Source organism: Peromyscus maniculatus, chromosome 17, assembly GCF_049852395.1.
Source record: "Peromyscus maniculatus bairdii isolate BWxNUB_F1_BW_parent chromosome 17, HU_Pman_BW_mat_3.1, whole genome shotgun sequence".
NCBI lineage: Eukaryota > Metazoa > Chordata > Mammalia > Rodentia > Cricetidae > Peromyscus > Peromyscus maniculatus.
Window position 1 is genome coordinate 52575313 of NC_134868.1, and position 17397 is coordinate 52592709.

Sequence of the window (17397 nt, forward strand, 5' to 3'; positions counted from 1 at the left end):
AATTTAAGATTAAAGCTATGCATTTAGTTTGGGTTTTAAAGCAGACTCAATAGGAAATCCAAGGCACAGTAACCTTGGTTCCATTGTCCCACTAAAGACAGGTTAGAGGCAAACAGGCTGAGCACACAGTAGGACAGCAGGCCGAGTACATAATTTTAAGCAGTCTCAAGGCATATTATTACCTTGGTTGCAAGGTCCAGCCAACCTTCCATCTCTGGTGTTAAGAAATATTTTCAGAAAAATGTATCCCCATTGATACCACTTGCAATCCAGTTGATATGCAAAGATGGGGTGGAACCCTCCACCATCCAGGTTGGTTGTGATGTTAGAAGCTGTGTCATGAGTGACTCAGCTGGTGGCTGTTCCCCTACAGGGGATGCATGCTAGTTTTCCACATATCCGGAGCACAGTGCAGATGCATCCTTGTCCATGTCCTGTGTGTTCCGGCAGCATTCTTCAGGGTCTGTACTACAGTAACGATGATGGAGGGAAGGCATCTGGAGCTTTCTGCATGCTGGCTGTTCCCGAGGGTGCCAGGTGCACTCCACGTGCCACCTGGCTTTCTCTCCTGACTGCCTTTATCCTATGTTAAAGAAACAGAGGGCAAAAGATTGAGTAGCCTGACCAGTGCTGTGGTGTCAGGGACTTGTGGCCTGGCATTTAGAATCATTGCCTGACTCCATAGCTCAACCTCCTGCAACCTACCGTAGTTCCCTGCTCTATAACAGGAAATGGAGATTCTAATTAATTCCTTTCCCCCTCCTCCCAAAGCTGATAATTTAGATAATTGCTTCCAGGTTAATTGTTATCATGATGGCATTTTTTTTTGTTCTAAATTCTTTTCTCCTTCCTTCCCCCTCCCCATTCTTCTTTTCTTGGGACAGGGTCTCACTCTGTAGCTCTGGCTGTCCTGGAGCTTGCTATGTAGATCAGGCTGGCCTCAAACTCAACAGAGATCTACCTACCTCTGCCTCCTGAGTGCTGGGATTAAAGGTGTGACTATTATGTCCAGCCCAAAATTTGTCTCAGTAAGAGTAGACTAGAAGTCTTCATAACCACAGATACGAGGTTTGAAAACTCCAAATGATATGTATTTATATGTGGACCACTTATCTACCAACCATCTATCTACATATCTATATAGGCCATCTATCTATATACCTTCCTATTATATATACATATATATTATCTCTATCATTTATTTACCTAATATCTATCTATATGTTTATGTATCCCTCTAATCTATCTATTTTTTATTATCTTCCTATTTTTCTTCTTACTATCACCTGTCTATCTGCCTTCTATCTATCTACCCAACAACATCTGTCTTACTTTAGGGAGAAGCTTTCTCACTTCTTTCTCTTCCCAACCTGAGGCATGCTGTCCTGCCTCAAGTATGCAGATTGATACGGAGATGGAGGGAGAGATGACGTAAGTTCTAAGGTGGTCCCTCAGTGTGTGAACTGGTTTGGCCATTCTGTGGGGACAACAGGAGATCAGCAAGGAGAGGGCAGAGCCAGTGCTCCACCCTTTTGTTTTCTGATCTTCTTTGAAGCGTAGCTCTGGGACTCAGGAGAGGGATCGTACTAGTACTGGCATGACATGTTGGGACCAATCACCATGATGTTCTCTAGGTACTCACACAGTGAGGAACAAGGACAATTATGTCCTGATATCACAGCAAAGCCTAGGCAAAGAGGACACCATGAGGTATGCACACAAGACTCAGACTTGACATTTTTAGACACCCAGGCTCATGACAGGGCAGCAGCCAGTCATGCCTAAAATTGGGATGAAACCCAGGAGGAAATGCTGTGCACCTGGTACCTGGCAATTCATATTGAGCAGAAGTAAATAAAGTTCTTTTCTTTTTTTCATTCCATTTACATCCCAAAAGTCCTTAAAACCAACCAAAATGCGACCAAATTCTTCTACACAACCTCACGTGGGCAAACACTCACATAATATTACAGAACAAATCATCACAGGTGAGTGAGAAAAGAACCGTGTTTTTCTTCATACTTTTAACATTTAACACAATAATAAAAATTGTTTTAATTTTTTGAATAAAAACTAAAGTATAGGAGTAAATAAAGCTTAAACAAAAAATAAATGAAAGCAGTTTTAATTCCCTGCCAGTGGCAGCTTCTTAACTAGCATTTAAATCTAATTAGCAACCATGAAGGGAAAGAAAAATCTAAACATGGGAACTTGTTCAGAAGAAAACCTATCTGTTGGAAGAAGCGGGTGGCTCCTGGCCCAGTTACACTCCAGGGGCTACACAAGACTGTCACCACAAAGCAGTGGCCGCACTTGGAAGTGAATTCTGATGGGTGCAGAAAACATCTAACTTACAGAGAAGCAGTGTACGGCAGTGCTGCATTTTTAATGCACTGTCCCAGGACGTTCCCAGCCTAGGGGGGCACAAGTTCTTAATGTCCTCATCGCACAGAGTGGGAACCTGTGGGTTCCCACAGTGGGTTGAGATGAGTGGAGGAAGGCACCCTTACTGCTGCTATGATGACCTCCTTTGCTCTGAAATCCATGGAGATGGATGCAAGATAAGGCTGCCAGAGCTTGGAAGTTGAAACTTATTCAGCAGAACTCTGAAGGACAGGTATGTTCAACTAAATGGGTCTTTCTCCAGGAACCCACTCCTAACTCCCCTCTCTTTCTCTCTCATCACACAGGCACACACACACACACACACACACACACACACACACACACACACACACACCACATTTGCACCTCCCCCGCACTCCATTATGTTAACTCACAATTAAAAAGAGCTGTGGATGGTAGCTGTTTAATAAAGCTCACTGCCATGATCCACTGGTTTATGGTAGGAAGTGATTTTGTTTTACTGATGTGTATAGACTCCATAACAATACAACTGGGACATTAACTCAGGTTTGAAAAATAATTGAATAGGAGTGCATAGCTTGATGAAGAGGAGAGATAAGCAACTCACAGAAGTTGAAGTGCAGAAAATGAGAGGCAAAGGCTGGAAAGAAAGGTTGCCATAGCAACTCTGGAAGCCACCTTTTCCCCCTTGGTGACAGTCAAGGTCAGAATGGGCCCCGGTCTCAGTTGGCACTTGTGGAATTGAAGTCAGGGGTTGTGTGCCAGTTCTCTCCCAGAGTGCTGCTGGGGTCTTGTTCTCTTCAGGATGTAGTTCCGTCCTTAGCCTTCTCTTCCTCTCTCAACTCCTCTGTCTCCTCCATCCCTGTGCTGCTTGCTATTCTGCCCCATCTTCTGAGGCAATTTTATTCTTCTGCTCTTCAATGGGACTGAGTTTTTTCACTCTATGACTTAGGAGTCTGTGAACAACGCATGCCTTTTAAAATGACAGCCATCAAACTGAAACCCAAAGGGCTGTAGGGCCATTCAGAAAGTTCCCTGGGGACAAGTTCAGAAGCGGGAAAACCACAATCCCCTGTCTACTCCGAAGTATCTTCCTGCTAGAAAGCAATGAGAATCTAATCATTTCACCAGGGCTCTTGAATCACAAGAGTTTGTGTGTGTGTGTGTGTGTGTGTGTGTGTGTGTGTGTGTGTGTGATATCTCACTTCACACCCAGATCATGAAGAGCTATTTGTCATCAGCAACAGCTTGACTTGGGGCAGCACCTTCTGTAGTTGGGATTGATGAGACTTAGGGCATTAAGACTATTTAGCTCTGTTGGTGGAAAAGGGGCATGGATAGAAAGTGTTTATAGGAAAATAAAGAGCCTCGATTTCTTCATCTGGCCATGTCTTTCATTCCCCTGCCATGATGCTGGAGACATTATAGGCAGGCAGCCGCACACTGGACCTTGCTCACACAGGAGGATGCCGAAATCCCAACCTTTCATCACTTTTCCTGACAAACTTCAAAAGTCCTCATTTCTTGTAAGTGCCAATTCATGTGGGAAACTGACAAGCTAAGTTCCCATCTGTCTGTGCACTTGAAGTCATCTTGCTTGTAAGCCTGCAGCCCACCTTGCCAGTGGGCACAGGCTCCTTGGCAGCCTAGATGAAGAAAGAAACAGGAATATTGTAACCAGGGTACAAGCAGCAACAGAAACAGACCAAGAGGACCTAATGGCAAGTACCCAGGAAAGACAAGTGACTGTTTTCTTTTTATCATTTTTCTGTATGGAAGAGTTCATTCTTCATCTCAGGAATGAGGATTCCTGAAGGACTTCCCATGAATCATTTTAAACTGCTTTATCTCTGGTTCCCATAGCAGTATGTTCTAGAACGGCAACAAGAGACTCCTGCTTATCTTTAATCAGTGTGGAGGTTCTCAAAAAACCGAAGCACATTTTTGCTTGAAAATATATATCTAACACATACCTGTTTTAAAAAATAAAAATAATTCTGAGAACTAAAGCAGGGGCTGGTGGGATAATTCAGTGGAGAAGGCGCTTGCCATGCAACCCGTGGGAAGGTAGGTCTATAGAATTGATGCCATAAGTTGTCCTAACACACACACACACACACACACACAATTAAAATAGAACTACTGACCATATGACCCAGCCTTTACCACTCCTGGATATTTACCTCAAAGACTCCAAACCAACATAACACAAATATGCATACACAGAAGTGTTTATTGCAACACTATTTGCATTTATTACATGGCCTGGAGACAACTTAGCTGTTCATAAATAGAGGAATAAAGAAAATATGGTTTGTATGCACAATGTCATTTTTTTTAAGCCACAAAGAAGATTGGAGTCATGACACCTGTAGAAAAATGGATGCAATTGGAGACTGTAATACTAAATGGATTAAGGCAGTCTCAGAAGGACCATTATCATGTCTTTTCTCTCATACATAGTTCCTATTTTTTTTATAGCTACAAAAAATACATAAGAATCCCTGTGTACACTGATGCAGGAAATCTATTAATTTTTTCTCAAAAATGTAGATTGTGTTAATAATGACTTCTCCATCTTTGTTCTTCCAAACAGACAAAGCCTGATGTCTCACCCTGAGCCCATAGGTCACTGGGTCATGGAGTCCTAACTATTCTTCAAGGGCATAGTTTAGGTATGGTGAGGATTGTCAATATATCATTACATCATTTACGCAGAGGATCACTTTGAGGGCTTTTATTTTATTATTTCATTAAAGAGCATAGTTTATTGGGTGCCTCAGCATAAAGGACTGAGAAAAACTTGTTTTATTCCAGTATTTTCTATTTGGTTTTATTCCCTGTTTGACTTCATATGTTCTCAAGTGTTTTCAGTATGCAAATCTCATCACATTGATAATATTTATTACTCTCAAGGCTGATCTGATTTTCAAATCACATGAAAAGTCTTTTCTGGCTGGCCCCTTGTGCTCCCCGACATGAGAACTTTAAATGACTACGTATCTTCCATCTTTCATCATGAAGGGAAGGTTCCTGAAATACCCTCTGCCCAGGGTGACTTCTCAGCCCAGCTGGCCTTTAACACAGGAGGAGTAACCTTTTCAAGGCTCACAGAATTGTGGTCTATAGTCATGGGGAAATTGAGGCTAAAGGGTTTTGCTGAAGATTGGGAGCTGACACTGTGCTTATAAATCTGATGCAATCCTGAGAGGAAGCAGTCCAGCTCCCCATGTTCATGAGGGCTGAGATGGTTCTGGACCCCCGCCACAGGTTACCATCAAGATGAGCCACAGCTTTTGTTCCAAGTTCATGACTTAATCACGGTGATACATTTAACTGATTTACTACTGAAGACAGCTCTCTGAAGGCGATTCCAGTGTGATCACATCTTCTCTCAGCTGTTGGGAATCTTCTGCGTCTTGCTGGTGGGGTCAGCACTTGAACATTATTCTAATTAGGTGCTTGCTTTTTACCAAGGATTGTTATACATCATTGGTAATAATAAAATGATCTCTGTTCAGTAGACAATCAGACATGCACAATGGCATCCAAGGTAGCCTGCATCTTAATACATTCACACGAGAGGTGGGTGAGGGTGTAGCTGCAGGAAAATCAGGGAGTCAACTTGATAGGATTATAATAACCATGGAAACAAATATCTGGATGTGTCTATGAGAAATTGTATAGATTAGGCTAATTGAGGCAGGGAGATCCACTCTACACATGGGCAGCGTATTTCCAAAACTGGGTTCCTGTACTGAATGAGGAATGATAAATGTGAACACCAGAATTTATAGGTCTCTTCTTCACTGTTACCTTTTTCAGTTATTTTGTGGTATCTGTGGCATAAATCACTGACACATCTTCTGTCCCTGAACTCTCTCTAACTTAGCTTCATTCAAAGACATGCCTTTGGATATATAATTGAGTTTGATTATCTTTTAAATGTTTTATGCAACAGTTATTCTGAACTTGACCCAGAAGGGATGCGTGTGACAGGTTCACATTTCCTATAATTATTTTTGAAATGTCCATTTGATTGGCATTAGAAGGGAAGTAGGAGAGATATTGAAAGGTTTAGCATATGCACACAGTCCAGCAGCTGAAGGCAGATTCCTCTGTTGTTTGTAGTGGCAAACACAGGTAACTTGTCACAGTTGTGTGTAAATTCATACATATGATGTGACTTATTATTATTATTATTGTTTTTTTTTTTTTTTTTTTTTTTTTTGGTTTTTCGAGACAGGGTTTCTCTGTGTAGCTTTGCGCCTGTCCTGGAACTCGCTTTGGAGACCAGGCTGGCCTCGAACTCACAGAGATCTGCCTGACTCTGCCTCCCGAGTGCTGGGATTAAAGGCATGCGCCGCCACCACCGCCCGGCTGTGACTTATTTTTTATCTGTATATAAAATCCCATGATATAATTCTCCATCTTTTTCACATCCTTGCATTAGTTTTGTTTTAATTAAAGAGTAAGTTTGGCCCAGACAAGCTCCAAACTTACTCATTAATGCTGGATGGCATTATTTTGAGGTAATCCTCCTGTCTCATCTTCTTGAGTGCTGATTGTAGGTGTGAACTACCATGCATGGCTTACTTTGATTTACTTTGTTTTTGTTTTGTTTCCTTTATTTCTTTTTTAAAACTATTTTTCTTCTTTATTTTGCTCTTGTTTACTTCAATTTCATCTGTATTTGCTACTTTCTTACTTATAACTTTTCAGATTCAAGTAAGCATGAATTCATTAAAAATAAGCACTAACCCAAATCTAGTGCACCTGAGTTAATAGATAAGACTGGTTTCCCTTACACTTTCATTTATCCCTACCTCTTAAATGTAGCTGGAGTTTTCTCTCTGGGTCCCACCAAACCCCGGCAATCCCTTAGTCCACTTATAAAATAAACATACAGACGCGCCGGGCGGTGGTGGCCCACGCCTTTAATCCCAGCACTTGGGAGGCAGAGCCAGGCGGATCTCTGTGAGTTCGAGGCCAGCCTGGGCTACCAAGTGAGCTCCAGGAAAGGCGCAAAGCTACGCAGAGAAACCCTGTCTCAAAAAACCAAAAAAAAAAAAAAACATACAGACGCTTATATTATTTAAACTGCTTGGCCACTAGTTCAGGCCTATCATTGTCTAGCTCTTACTCTTATATTTAGCCCATTTTTATTAATCTATACTTTGCCATGTGGCTCATGACTTACTGGTACCTTACATTTTCCTTGTCCTGCCAGTGGCTCCAGCAGTCTCCCCCCTCTGCCTTCCTGTTCCCTCAATTCTCCTCTCTGTTAGTCCCTCCTACACTTCCTGTCTGGCTACTGGCCAACCAGTGTTTATTTATACAGAGTGATATCCACAGCACTTAAATGTCAGCCATAAAGTCACACCCCAAAATAAATGAATTTAAAACCACAATTGATGCATGATGACCTTTGTACATGGATGCCATAAAGTAAAACATTTCTCCATTTGATGACTGTGCCTTAGTTGTGTAGATGATCACAAAGGTAATTTCTCGTTTTCCTGCTGTAGATTATAGTAAGTAAGCAGCCAGAGCTTGCTTTAATTAACTGAAATCCATACACGGCATTAGCTGGGATAACACTGCAACAGTAATAGTAATTACAATTAAGCATTTGCTCTTCTGTGTGAGACAACAGTTTAGGTATAGGTATGTTTGTTTATTTTTCTTCCTTTTTTTTTTTTTTCTTGAGACAAGGTTTCTCTGTGTAGCCCTGGCTGTCCTGGAACTCACTCTGTAGACTAGACTGGCCTCAAACTCAGAGAACTGTCTGCTTTTGCCTCCCAAGTGCTGTGATTAAAGGCATGTGCCACTATGCCTAGACTAGGTATGTTTATTAATTTAACCCTTTATAAAGAACCTGGAAGGACAGTCACTAAGACATTATGCAAATGCTACTAGCTGATGAGGCTAACAAGGCTGCAGGGTGTTGTCATGGAGATGGCCACAGGTAGAGGTGACCAGCCCTCAGGTGTAACCATCCCACCAACTTTGACTTGCCTCCTCTGAGTAAACAGTCTAGAAACAGAACATCCTTGTGAACTGACAGGTAGGTGGTTGTAGGAGATTGTGTGTGTGTGTGTGTGTGTGTGTGTGTGTGTGTGTGTGTGTGTGTGTCTTGGGGAGGTGGCCAATGTTGCTGGAGGGCTTTTCTCCAGGTTCCCCAAGCCCCGCAGTCCCACAATCCACTTCTAAAATAATCACTCAGATGCTTATATCACTTATAAACTGTATGGCCGTGGCAGGCTTCTTGCTATCTGTTCTTTTATCTTAAATTAACCCATTTTTATAAATCTATACCTTGCCACGTGGCTGGTGGCTTACCAGAGTCTTTACATGCTGCTTGTCCTGGCGGTGGCTGCCGTGTCTCCCCCTCAGCCTTCCGCTTCCCAGAATTCTCCTCTCTCCTTGATCCACCTACTTCCTGCCTGGCAACCTACTTCCTGCCTGGTCACTGGCCATCGGTGTTTTATTTATATAGAGTAATATCCACAGCAGGCCAATATGTAGGAAACAAGTAACTAACGCAGATTAGGAAAGCCTTGCTCCAAAGAAAGCTACAATAGACAAGTGTCCCAGTGAGCAGGTGGACCCGGGCAGTGGTTCACAGAAGAAGCAGTGCTCAGGGCACATCTGTGTGGTTTTAATACTGGATTCAATAATTGTGGGTCTCGCTTCTGCTTTGGTGGGATTGTGTTCTGTCCCGTCTCTGCCTGTCATTGAAGAAATATGTGACATTGCACTAGCCTTGGTCAATGAAGTTGAACTTGCATTAAGAGAAAGAGAATGTATGTAAACACCCCCACCTCTCCATCATTATCTTTCAATTTAGAACCTGATGAAGTTTCAAAGGGCATTTTCTCCTTCAGCCTGTGTCTAAGAATGAGGACGAGGGGTGGGAAACACCCCCAGCACAAGTTCTTGCCTACAATGGATGAATGAGGAGTAGGAGCCAAGAAAACTTTTTCTATATATACTCACAGGGTTTGGAATTATTTTTCTCTGATCACAGCTTATCTCATCCTGACTGGCACACAGCCCACTGTCCTCTGAAAGGGAAACATCAGACCTGGGGTACAAGGAAGGGCGACTGGAGGTTCTTATGTATGATGCTGAAGCCCATGTTCCTATGTGAAGGCAAAGTTGAAATCAAAGGTTCTTGATCCTGATGCAGCCCATTCAGATTCCATCAGTGGTTCAACTCTCTGGAACCCACAGAAGCCAACAGTAAGAATGATGTGTTACATAGAGTTACCCAACAAGGAACCGGGACCTGTCATGTGAGATGGCTCAAGAACACTTTGCTTAGCAGGGTTTTGTCTACATTCTCAACCTTTGGGGTGAGAGATTTGCTGGATTTTCCTATCCCTGAAGGAAGACAGATGTTGCCTTATGATGCACTGAGGAGTGGGCTGAATCCTGTTCATCAGGCTGAGTCCTGTGCCACTCATAGGGCCACAGCGGGCTCTGTCAGTCTCCTGTGGGGTAGGTATTGCGTGGGATCCACTTGGAAAGTCCTGGCAGGCCAGGTCTTCAGACAACCTAACTACAAATGTGTTTCTGGGTTTCTGATGCTTAGGTCTGGCTCCTCCTGTCAACCCAGGTTAACTTCCAATGTTCCCATTGGCTACAGTGTAGGGTCTGCCTGAGGCTCTTCAAGATGGACACAAACGATTTATTTGGAGGAACATTAAATTTTTTTGTGTCACCTCCCAACCAGGTTACAGTTACCTGGAGTTGTGTGTGAGTGGCAGCCGGTAGTTACCTGAGACAAAATTACACTCAAGACTGTATGCTCACCCCCTTGTTCCATTTTACAGTCATTAATCTGACACAGAGGCCATGGAGAGAGACAGAAAGCAGGAATCCAGGGATGGTTGAAAGATGGCGAAAACAGAGGTGTCTTACCTGGAAGGTACATGGCTTTTGCCTGTTGGTGGCCATAAGAGGAAAGGAGAAGGCCAGTATCTTGACCTGCCAGGGGCAGGTCTCTTATTTGAGTGACCAACGGGGTGGACAGGTCACTGATAGAAGCAGATGGGTTAGAGGGAAGAAACTTTGCATGTCAGCTCTGGAGACCAAAGCAGCTCATTGTATTCATTCTAACAATGAGCTTCCTCCTTCCCGACCAGCAAAGGTTGACCCTCGATGTTGGTTAAGTGTTTTTCTGCAAATGCATGAGCGGATACTTGAACAAGCGATGTTGTGTGGTTCCGTGCTGCTGACTCAGAAAGAGGAATCTTAGCTTTAGTTGGAGGTCCTGGTTGGAAAGAACATTGGGGTTCCCAGGGAGACAAATGGCAGGAGCTGATGAGAGCGTAGCGGCTGGCAGCAGGGTGTGCACAGACATTCATTCAGGCTCTGCAAAGGGGAAGCCAGCCTTTCAGTCGAGTGCGCCGGCTGCTCTTTGCTACAGCTGATGGAAGTACTCGATCGCTTGATTTTAAAACATCACTTAGTTTTTGATTCGTTGCCTGATCACCCTCCGAGGCAGAAACTTGAAATTGTAAATACAGATTCAACCCTTGATTTTTACCTAGTTTTCAGGCAAGAAGAATAATGACCACTTAAGGGGTGTAACTATGATTGCCTGAAATTGAAGTGGCTGTTTATTTTCCAGACTCCCATCATTTCATCAGGCAGTTTTTACTTCCTTCTAATGCCTGTTTTTCTCCTGTAGAGAGTCTGAGGGAATAATACATCTCACTGGGGTACAATGCTGCTACATTTCTCTCCCATTGAAAGCTTTTGCTGTGCATATTTGAAAATCAGCTCAGACGGACACTGTAATTTGCTAGGATCAATATAATTAGAGAAAAAAATTGATGTACCAAGAAGACAATGTAAAGACTATTGGGCATGACCAAAATGTCAGTGGGAGAGGCATCCTCCATCAGGTGGGTCAGGCATCCATCGTCAGAGACTGGGATGGAGCCAGAGTGAGGCCTAGGCTCTGGCAAAAGAAATTCTACTGTACAGTCATCTCTTTAAAGTGAGATAGTAGCTACCAGAGGCTATAGGAATTGGTGTGTGTGTGTGTGTGTGTGTGTGTGTGTCTGTCTGTCTGTCTCTCTCTCTCTCTCTCTCTCTCTCTCTCTCTCTCTGTGTGTGTGTGTGTGTGTGTGTGTGTGTGTGTGTGTGTGTGTGTGTGTGTGTGTGCAGTCAGTAGAGAAGGATAAGTTCTGGTGGGCCATATACATTGTGGTAATTAGAGATAATGATATCATACCTTGTCACATAAAAAGAGGCTAAAAGAAAGGATTTTATTTTCCCCACGAAGACATGGTAAATATTTGAAAGGTGGGTGTGTCTTTCTTGATTTAAACCATGTACACAGCAAAGAGGAATAGAAATACCCAACAATTTTACACAACAGTCCACCAGCAACTCTGCTCTTCCAACATTCTCCTACAGACTGATGCTCCAGGAACTCTGGGTTGGGAGCCATGTCCCCTCTGCTACATGGTCTACACTGAGCACATGGACACACAATTTCTTCCTATGATTAATGTCCACCTCAGTGGTTAATGCCAAATGTAAAGCTCTTCAGCCTGTAGAGGACCTGTCTGTCCTCTCAGTGGCTGGATTTTTCTAAAATATCTTTGATTCTTCATTGTAGTATTGGCTGCTTCCTGTCTTAGGCTGGAGCTTGGACTGCGGCCCTGGGTATGTGGTTTATTGGAAACTTGGGTTTCTTCACCTGGAAACAAATTGTACATTCAAGATTAGAGTGTTATTTACCATATGGTATCTAGCTGTAGACACCTGTGCCTGGCTGGCAGTCAGGATTTAGGCTTTAGGTGTCAACAGAAGCCTCTTGTTCATGGTGCCCACCATCAACAGCAAGGAGCAGAAATTTACAAGCAATGGGCTCCACAGCCATGTAGAGGTGACGTTATCTATGGCTCCTCAGGACTCCACAGAATAAAGAGGTCACACATGGTTGAGCCAGAACATCCAAAGAAAGAAACCCTCTCAAGGAGAAACAACAGCTACAGAGATGGAGAGAGTCTGGAGACTGGGGTTTTGCTTTTTCCATTTATTTATCTTATTGGTCTGTGTGCATTGTATGTATTGTTAAGTTAAATGTAGACAATTTCAAGTATGTGGTGGACCTTGTGTTCACTCTCCTCATTCCCCTCTTTATTCCCCCTTTCCTTTCTCTCCTGGTATTCTTCCTCCTTCTCCTCATCTCCCTCTGCTTCCATGTTTTCTAGATACACATTAACGGTTGTGTGTATCTATAGAAAACTGCAGATCTCCTAAATGAGAGAAAACCTGCATTATTTACCTTTTTGTACCTGACTTACTTTACTCAGTATAATTATCTCTGGTTGCATCCATTTTCCAGCAAATGACATAATTTCAGTCTTCTTTAAAGCTGAAAATTTCCTTTACATAGTGGCTCACCTGTTGATGGACAGTGAGGCTGATCCCGTAAATTGGCAGCTGTGAATACTTTCTGCAGGGTGCATGGGCTTGCGGGTAGCTGTGGTGCACTGCTTCAGATTGCCTTAGGCTTGTACTCAGATGTGAAACACATGAGGGAGGAAATGCCATTTCCTTTAGTTTGGGGATTCTCAGCTTTAGCACTTGTGGCTGTTTGGTTCAGATCAGTCTGTGATGAGGACAGTCCTGTGTGGAAGGTTCATTGCAGCATCCCTAGCCTCTAATTTCTGGGTACCAATGTGTGCTGGCTAGTGTTATGTCAACTTCACACAAGCTAAAGTCATCTGAGAAGAGGGAAACTCAATTAAGAAAATACCTCCATAAGATCTGGATGTAGGAAAGCCTCTAGGGCATTTTTTAAATTAAATAATTGATGAGAGAGGCCCTAAATCCCATTGTGGGTGTTGCCATCTCTGGGCTGGTGATCCTGGGTTCTATAAGAAGTCAGAATGAGCAAACTATGAGGAACAAGCCAGCAAGCAGCACTCCTCTATGGCCTCTGCCCTGTTTGAGTTCCTTCAGTGATGAACAGTAATGTGGAAGTGTAAGCCAAATAAACTCTTTCCTCCCCAACTAGCTTTTGGTCACGGTGTTTCATCACAGCAGTAGTAATCCTAACTAAGACATCCACCTTGTGATGTGTGATAGTCAAGACTGTACTGAGACTCCGCACATGTCCTCCAGGGAGCAGCCTTGCATCTGTGAGAACCACTGGTGGATGTGCAAGGCTGGCAGTTGGGAGGATTGTGGGTGAACTAGTATGGTTGATCTTCCACCCAGCTCTCCTGGCTCTCTTGGCAATGAATGGTTGTGTTTGGGCAGCCAACAATCTCCACAACCACCCTGCAGGATCCCCGTGTTCCTGTGCTCTGGCTGAATCTTCCACTGACTTTTTCTCAGATGTCTCCAAATCCTGAAGACAAGCATGTCCTTTGTCTGGTTTGTTTACTTTTGTTTGTAAGCAAACAGATGCCCTGTCTTCTTATCCTTGCACTTACACAGAGCATCAGAGACTTCAAAGTGTCTTAATGCCTATGTGAGAAGGAACAGCTGCCCTCCCCCCTTTGAAGTATTAAGTGTATGAAAGCAGCTTTCCAAGCATCTCACCTGTCCACCCATGGAGTCTCTTCTTACAAGGACCTCCTTCTTTCCTCTGAACTTTGGGTTTGGATGAATCACATCTCAGATATCACCAAGCACACTGGCTTCCTTACAGGCGTCTGGCACCATTCTCTTTACCAGGACCATTTAATCTTTGACAAGTGATAAAGCTGAGACATAGCACAGCCATTCTCACCACCGGAAGAGAATCAAATTAGAGCACGCAAGGCAAGAAACACATAAAAGGGTGTTTGCTAATTAATAGAAAATCATATTTGTTTTTGCATGGTGTGTCTCTAATGATCAGGGCTTGTAGTCTGTAAACTCTCAAAAAAGTATCATTAGTGATATAAAGTCAAAATAAAACAAAAACAATTTTGTAAGACATGGTGATTTTTGTAATTGTTGTATGCTACTGACCAGGTTGGATGAAGCTTGTCTCCTTGCAAAATTTGTAGGCAGGCTTCCAGGTTCCAGGCAGGCTTTCCAGAAAAGTCTGAGATTGTATGAGTGTCCACTATCTTACTTTTCATTACATGGACTGAAAACACTGTGCCTACAATTTCTGGTTGGTTTTGAAGTTCTTGTCAACCATGACCTAAGGGTTACAGAGAATTTTCCCAGTCGAACAAAATTTGTGACATAGAGGACTATGGATGTGAACAGGTCAGAAACCTGGTGAGCACCTCCATTCTGGAAGCTGCAAGCTGGGTCCTACTGTATGCCAGGCATACTTTCTTTGTGGGTTCAGTTGTAGCGCGGGATGTTGGGGAAGATACCTTGTGCTGAGCCATGATGTCTGCTCCAGCAAAAGCAGAAAGCAGAAAAACAAACTCTGTCATTCCTAGCCACAGTAGGTTCCTTTCTGTACCAGTCTGACCCTTCTTAAATCCAGAGTCCTTCCTTGCTCTCTGTATGGCAGGGTGTGTTCCTTTCTTTCTTTCTTTCTTTCTTTCTTTCTTTCTTTCTTTCTTTCTTTCTTTCTTTCTTTCTTTCTTTCTTTCTTCCTTCCTTCCTTCCTTCCTTCCTTCCTTCCTTCCTTCCTTCCTTCCTTCCTTCCTTCCTTCCTTCTTTCTTTTAATTTTATAATTTAATTTTACATATCAGCCATGGATTCCCTTGTTTTCCCCCTCCCCCCCATCCCCGCCTGCCTCCCCCTCCCCAGCCCACTCCCCACTCCCATGTCCTCCAGGGCAAAGACTCCCCTGGGGATTGAGTTCAACCTGGTAGATTCAGTCCAGGCAGGTCCAGTCCCCTCCTCCCAGGCTGAGCCAAGTGTCCCTGCATAAGCCCTAGGTTCCAAACATCCAGCTCATGCACTGAGGACAGGTCCTGGTCCCACTGTCTGGATGCCTCCCAAACAGTTCAAGCTAATCAACTGTCTCACTTATCCAGAGGGCCTGGTCCAGTTGGGGGCTCCTCAGCTATTGGTTAATAGTTCATGTGTTTCCATTCGTTTGGCTAATTGTCCTTGTGCTTTTTCCAATCTTGGTCTCAACAATTCTCGCTCATACAAACCCTCCTCTTTCTCGCCAATTGGACTCCTGGAGCTCCACCTGGGGCCTGGCCATGCATCTCTGCATCCAGTTCCCTCAGTCATTGGATGAGGTTTCTAGCATGACAATTAGGGTGTTTGGCTATCCTATCACAAGAATAGGTCAATTCGGGCTTTCTCTCGACCATTGCCAGTAGTCTATTGTGGAGGTGTCTTGGTGGATTTCTGCGGACCTCTCTAGCACTTTGCTTCTTCCTATTCTCATGTGGTCTTTATTTATCATGGTCTCTAATTCCTTGTTCTCCCTCTCTGTTCTTGATCCAGCTAGGATCTCCTGCTCCCCTAAGCTCTCTTTCCCTCAGCCCTTACCCTTCATTACCCCCACTCACATCCAGGTTGTTCATGTAGATCTCATCCATTTCTCTGTCATTGGGCAATCCCTGTGTCTTTCTTGGGGTCCTGTTTTCTAGGTAGCCTCCCTGGAGTTGTGAGTAGCAGTCTAGTCATCTTTGTTTTACATCTAGTATCCTCCTATGAGTGAGTACATACCATGTTTGTCTTTCTGAGTCTGGATTACCTCACTCAGGATGATTTTTTCTAGATCCATCCATTTGCCCACAAACCTCATGATGTCATTGTTTTTCTCTGCTGAGTAATACTCCATTGTCTATATGTACCACATTTTATTTATCCATTCTTCAGTTGAAGGGCATCTAGGTTGTTTCCAGGTTTTGGCTATTACAAACAATGCTGATATGAACATAGCTGAGCAAGTGCCCTTGTGGTATGATTGAGCATTCCTTGGGTATACACCCAAGAGTGGTATAGCTGGATCTTGAGGGAGATTGATTCCCAATTTTCTAAGAAAGCACTGTATTGTTTTCCAAAGTGGCTGTCCAAGCTTGCATTCCAACTGGCAGTGGAGGAGAGTTCCCCTAGTTCCACATTCTTATTCTGAAGTCTCTCCTCTGGGGTCACCTTCTCCATGGAAGCCATTGTGAACCACTTCTTGGGGCTTTAGCCATTCTCTGGGCCTCGTGGCTTTCTCTCTAAGACTCTTGCAGTCTGGGAGTGGCCTTGCTTATTTGTGTGACTATAGTGTTCCTACTAGAAAGTGAAACCCATAGGCGAGTGGTGGGCTGTGGGTACCTGGAACACAGTAGGTCTTCAATGTCATCCTAAATGATTTGTTCCCGCACCCTAGAAAATATCTTATTAATCTATAAGTATATTTAGATTTTGGTCTCTTCTCAGCCTTCTTTAGGTGAGAAACTAATTTTGGATGAAGAATATTAATTTTTACTTCTCTCTGGAAAAAATATCAGGCAGTTTTTTTTAGGTAGTGCACTATACTGTCTTTCAAAATTTTGTAAGATGGCTGTATTATATTCTTTAAAACATTTTTCATACCTTTTAACATATGGTCTGAGGATAAATGGACAATCCATTTGTTAAAAGTTCAGTTTTCACATAATTGATATGTTGTTTATAATAAATTACACTTTGGGTGAAATGATCTCAACCCACGTTATTTCAGATTCCATATTCCCATGGAAGTTGTGTTTATAGTGTCTCCCAAATCCATATGCTGAAACCTTTTAAAAACATTTATTAAATTGAATGTGCATGCGTGCATGCCTGAGTATGTCTGTGCTCCACAAGCATGCAAGAGTGAGTTCAGAAGAAGGGTCAGATCGCCTGGAACTGGAGCTACAGAGGATGGTAAGCTGCCACGTGGATGCGAGGCATTGATTCCCTATCTGCAAGAGCAGTAAGTGCTGTTAAGTACTCAGTCATCTCTCCAGCCCCTTGTCTGTTGACAGCTTTAGTCCTGATGTGACTCAACGTCACACGTTTAAGGGCTGCTTGTGACTTGATGTGTGCCTAGGGTACGAGTTGTAAGCACACTCCCTGATGTAACAGTGTTTCGAGGCAGGGGCTCTTAAGTCAAGATTAGTTCAGGAGTG